General features: G+C 47.0%; 1 protein-coding gene across 2 annotated transcripts in view; it reads right to left on the bottom strand.

The window, feature by feature from the left end:
- Nucleotides 1-311, bottom strand: part of RSU1 (Ras suppressor protein 1) — a 202819-nt gene extending 202508 nt beyond the window's left edge. Inside the window, exon 1 of one of the 2 annotated variants that reach the window (XM_059660219.1) lies at nt 115-311. The gene's annotated coding sequence lies outside the window, so the exon portion shown is untranslated. The remainder of the gene's footprint in view (nt 1-114) is intronic. The other variant, XM_059660211.1, reaches the window with a different exon arrangement.
- Between the last annotated feature and the right edge of the window lie 5689 nt (nt 312-6000).

Consider the following 6000-nt stretch of genomic DNA (forward strand, 5'->3'; position numbering starts at 1 on the left):
AGGGGCAAGGACCGGGTGCAAGCGGGAGGATGGGGCGGGGGCGTGGAAAGGGTCCAGCACCCCTCAAACCGCACGGAGACCGGCAAAGCCAAGTGCACACTCACACACACTCACCTCAGCGGGCAGCACCAAACAGGTTGTAAGTGGAAACTGCCGGCTCCCGCGGGGCGCGTTTTGCGGGTGAGAGAGATGCACCCCGCCCGCCGGAGCTGAAGCAACACCCAAACAGAGAACGCTCCCGGGCGGAGGCTCTGCGCAGGCGCACTCGGCGCCGCCCCGCCCAGGCCCGCGCCGGACCCTTCCCAAATTAGGAGAAGAGTTCACTACATTTGGCCGGCGGGCGAGGCTTCGCCTAAAGGAGAACGTGTGTCCCCTCCACCGACCAATCACGGGCGTGGTTCGGCCTGAAGATCCCGCCCCTCCCCGCGAGGAGTCCTCCCACCTGGAATTTGGGTCTGAGATTCTGATTGGACCGGCTTTGGCGCGTGCGCGTTAGTGCTGGCGCAGGCTCAGTTAGGCAGGAGCGCCGCGGATGAAAGGGGGGAAGCTGAGCGAGAGACTGAGTGTTGGGTCCTGGGGAAGCTGGACGGGAACCTTTCCGCAGGTCCTGCTTCTGTAGCTGCGGGTCCACTCACCGGAAGTTGCCACCGTGAGTCCCTTACCCACGAGTGTGCCCCCCGCTATAGCATGAGCTCGTCCAAGACGGACTGCTGGGGGTCCGTGCCCCCAGCGCCCAGCCAAGGACCTCTGTGTCACATGAAGAGGGAAATACCCAGATAAAGAAATGACCTCTCTCTTCTAATACTGCTCTCAAAATTGTTCCGTGCTTTATTTTGCTTTCTATTGAATGGTGATTCCATTATACCGTTTCCTTTTTTTTTTTTTTACTAGCGTTTCTAACTGATATTCTTTTTCTTGCAACCTTCACGATATCTCTACGATCTTGCAGCTTTACATTCGTCTTTATTGCTTGAAATCCAATGAATTATTCTTGAAGATTAGGAACCCACTAAACTTAGTGCTCTAACTTAGACTGGTTCCGTCTTTCCTGCTGAGTGGTTATCTGATTTCACGTGATTTCTGGGTTCCCACCGACATCTCTTTGGATACGTCTTGCTGGGGTCCCTCTGTTTACTACATTATGTTCCCTCAAGTATCCCTTTTTATGCGTGTTTCGTTCTTTCCCATGGTTGCTGCTGTAATTCTCTGTCTGATGATTCTTGGTTGTCATTTCATATTCAGGCATGAAGGTCTGAACGGATTTTCCTAGATAGCGAGTGTGGCAGCTCTTCTGTTGTGGATGTGTGTTTGTTTCTCTCCTCGATCGGCATTAATTTTCCCTGGGCTGTTTGTCTTTAGAGGTGAGAACCCGGTGTTATGACTCCCTGTAATCACAAGACTGCCTTTGCTGCTGGAGGGAAATGAATTATGAGCATCAGCTATGGCTGTTCTATTGCTTCTGGTCTCATCTTCTCAAACTGCACTTACCAACCCCTCATCTAGGTAGCACTCGGAAAATCGATTCCCAATTCTGCTGCATTTCTCTCGATATTATTTTGGGCTGCAATGTCTTTCTGTTTCATTTGTCAGCATGCTTTCATTCACATCATGTTTTCCAGAAATTCTTTTCACTCCCTTGTAACTCTCCTCTCATTCTCTTCACTTTACCAGTGCAATCTATAACAATAAAAGGTTAATATACTAATTAGACCAGACATCCTTCCTTCCTTCTGGACAAAGCCACAGCGGGCAGGGGACAAGGCAGAGGTGGCAGAGGCCCCCAGTCGCAACAGCGGCGGAGGGTGGGGGCCAGGGCCAAGGCCCTTGCACGAATTTCGTGCATTGGGCCTCTAGTTCTTTATGAAATGTGTCCTTAAGTTCCAGATTTTTATAATATGAAAACAGAGCCAGCTTCCTGGGTATGCCACCTATGCAGTTACCGAAAGCTCCATGCCTACATGGGCCCCACACTTGGTTTAAGGTTCTGCTGTCACCATCTTGAAATATTTAATAATCCTATATAATAAAGAGGTAATATGCTAATTGACCATCATGCCCTCACAAGATGGCAGCACCCAGTCCCCTCAGCCCCACGGAGGGGGGAGGGGGAGGGGGGCAGGGAGGGAGGCAGCAGGTGCATGGCTGGGCCTGCCCCCAGGTGGGTCCAGCCTCTCTGCGCACCTGTTGCCAGAGTCCCCCAGTCCCCTCAGCCCCACTGGCAGTGAATTTTCATGTAACCATTACCTTTTTAAAAAATCCTTACCCAAGGATATGATTATTTCTTTTAGATGATCTGTTCTTGGGGAGCAGGCCTAAACCAGCAGGTGGGCATCCCCCAAGGGTCCCAGACTGTGAGAGGGTGCAGGCTGGGCTGAGGGACCCCCATTGCATGAATTTTCATGCACCAGGCCTCTAGTTTTTAAATAATTTTTAATGCTTAATAATTTAAAAAACATTTTCTTTTGCACTGAGCCTTGCAAATTATGTAACCAGTTCTGCATGGATAAGTCAATACTCACCAGAATTTAAATTGCTTCCACAGTATCACTGCCAAGTTCTCTGCTTACATACAGTCTATGCTTCAGTACTTCCAATCAGGAGAAATGGACTACCGCTCCCCCCCACCCCGCCCGGGAACTCTCTCTCTCCCACTCTCTAAAAAATCAATAAAAACATATCCTCAGGTGAGCTATAGGTCATTAACAGTGTCACCCTTTTTAATAATTTTAATAGGTCTATGAAAACATTTTGACTGTCATGTTTAATTCACATGTAATCCTTCAGGTCTAATGGAAGGCTCTCTCTTGGGCAGTTGCTAAGATTAGAATTACAGTTCTGTTACTCAAGTTTTACATAACTTTTTCATACCTCATTTTTCTCATCTGTAAAATGGGGGTCATGTTTCTTAGTATTATATTTCAGCGAATGATATATGAGAATGATGCCTGGCATAGAGTAAATATATAGATATTAGTTCTCATCTTTCTTAATAAAATTAATGGTGTTAGTGCTCCTTTGGTGAATGATTAGGAGTTGTGTATCAAGTCCTTCCATTAAGTGGAGTTGAAATTTAAGAGGAAATTATGACAAGTAGAACCCATATCATAGGCATCTCCAAGCCCCAAACTGTCATCAGTCCTATCCGTCCCCTGGGCCATTCTTTACAAGGTACCTAAAGTGCCAGGACATGCCACTGTGTCCACAGAGAGCTTGTGGTGGCCTCTTGCTGAGCTATCCAAGCCAGTCCCTGAAGGCCAGACAATGACAATGTGAACCAGGGATGGCTAGACTTACTACTTTCGGTCTCACCTTTTCAAACTGCCCCTACCAACCCCACATCCAGGTAGCACTTGGGAAATTGATTCCCAATTCCCCTGCATTTCTCTAGAAGTTATTTTGGGCTGCAATGTCTTTCTGTTTCATTCCTTGAAGACCAAAAGGCATCATCTCTTTTCTTCATGCTTAGGTCCAGTTGTTTCAGGAGACCGGAAATCAGCACCAGGAGAGATCAGATAGTAGGCTGACTTACCCACACCACACATACATGCCCAGTTCTGTGTTCTCAGACTATGAGTATGTAGGGTTGGGTATTACCAGGAGAATTGAACCAGAATGGCCCCAGGTAATGCTGGGAAAGCGTACTAAAGCCCCCTCCTATGTTGGCATTAGTCCTTTAGTTGCTGGATCATGGGGAGGCTGAAGGAGGAGGTGTTGTCAGGGTGTGGCTATTGCCACCTGCCCTGTGCCTTCTCAAGCAGGGTGTCTAAAGTTCCTATTCTTACCTGGAGCGGGATGTGGTTAGAATTTCTTAGTTTAGTGTATGATCAGTTGCAGATAGTAGAGACTTGTTTTTCATTAAATTTGTGCTTGTTTTGTTCCCTTCAGACTCAGGCAAGAATATCATTTTCCATTAAAGTCCAACTAATGACCTCACTTTTCTGGATTTCACCATAGCCTGAAAGCAGAATTTTTGTGTATCCCAGTATTTTAACAACCAGAATGCTTATACAGATGTGAACTACTTGTTAGCTCTCTCCAGGGCTCCCATACCTAACAATGGAGTTTCATGGTGATGCATTTTGGGAGCAGGAAAGTTATCACTTAGCCACTAGATCTGGGAAGCAGACTTACTGTAAAATTTCACCAGATAAGAAAATTGAGGAGTTGCCTCAGGACTGGCTCAGGAAACCAGGCAAGAAGGGAGCTGAGAAGTAGGCTTTTTGAAGTAGGGAGAGTTTATGGAGTTACATGGCAATTTTGTTCACCACTTTATCCTCATTGTGCCTAATACATGTCGTATAGTAAATGCTCAATAAACATTTATAAATGAGTGAGTTAGGTGTAAAGCAGAACCAGAAGAAATGAGATTGGTCTTACTAATGAGAGATGACATAAGTCATCTACTAGAAAACTGTTAGAATTAATAAATGAGCTCAGTAAAGTAGCAGGATGCAGAGTCATTATATAAAAATCAGTTACATTTCTATACACTAACAACAAACTATCTGAAAGAAAAGTCAAGAAAGCAATTCCATTTACAGTTGCATCAAAAACAATAAAATGCTTAGGAATAAATTTAACCAAGGAGGTGGAAGACCTGTTCACTGAAAACTACAAGACATTGATGCCAGAGATTAAAGAAGACACAAACAGAAAGATACCCTGTTCTTAGATTGGAATAATTCATATTGTGAAAAATGTTCATACCACCCAAAGCAATCTACAGAGTCAATGCAATCCCAATGAAAATTCTAGTGGCATTTTTTTTTTCTCTCACAGAAATAGAAAAAGCAACCCCCAAATTTGTATAGATTTAGAACCACAAAAGACCCTACAGAACCAAAGAAATCCTGAGTAAGAACGAAGCTAGATTCTTCCGAAGATAGCAGCAGAGTAGGTGGACGTTACACTCATCTCTTCCCAGGACCAAATCAGAATCACAGCTAAATTATAGAAAAACCAACCTGAATAACCAACTGAAGACCAGCTGAACAGAAGTCTTATAAGCAAGGATTTACAGAAGCCACATAGAGACTAGTAGGAAGGGCAGAGATGGCGAGGGTGAGAAGCTGGAAGGATGTCTCAGCTGCAAAGGTTCCCCCTGAGGAGTGTGGGATTTCAGCCTCACACCAGGTTACACAGCCCAGAGCATCAGAGCCAAGAAGAGGAGCCCACATAACACCTGGCTGTGAAAATCAGTGTGGATTCTGCCCACCAGGATGAGATGGGAGTCGGTTAGAAACCCAGATGCCCACCAGGATGAGATGGGAGTCGGTTAGAAACCCAGATGCCCACTTAAAGGACCCATACATGTAATTTCATTCTCAGCTATTCGCCCAGGGCTCTGGCGGAGAAAAGGCAGCTCTGAGCGGACTGGAGTCACAGAGTGGGACTGGGTTGTGTGTTCCCGAGGAGAGGGTTAGAGGGACAGCCACCTAGGTCCCTGTGCTGAGTCTCACTTCCACTGCCCACAGACACCATCTTTACACCATCTTTCCTGGGTCAGGTACTCCCCTCCATAGGGCACCAGCCTGGGGGATGCACTATCCCCATCCTCCTGACTCCCTGTGGCTCCGCCCTGCTGAGCTTGAGCTCTGTGGAGGAGTCTGTTGGCTATGGCCAGGCTGAGCACATGATGCAGACTTCCTTGGAGAGCTCTTGAGGAGGACTGGGCAGTATTAGGAAGTGTCCGAGATAGGCACAGGGAGAGACTAAATTGTGTGACTCTGGGGTTAGGGCCATTCCAACCCAACACACACACTTGTGGGCCTGACTAGATCACCCCTACACAGGAGATCCAGTACACCCACCCTCCCCACTCAAGGTGGCCACACCCTGCTGAGTTTACACCCTGTGAAGGAGTCTACTGGCTGCAGCCAGTCTGGGCCTGCAATGCAGACTTCCTGGGAGAGCTCTTAAGAAAGTTTGGACAGACTCGGCATATTGGTGATGGGCATGTGGAGAGACTGAGCTGTGTGCCTGACCAGAGTCACCCCCAGC

This window comes from Myotis daubentonii, chromosome 1 (assembly GCF_963259705.1).
Source record: "Myotis daubentonii chromosome 1, mMyoDau2.1, whole genome shotgun sequence".
In the NCBI taxonomy this organism is placed as follows: domain Eukaryota; kingdom Metazoa; phylum Chordata; class Mammalia; order Chiroptera; family Vespertilionidae; genus Myotis; species Myotis daubentonii.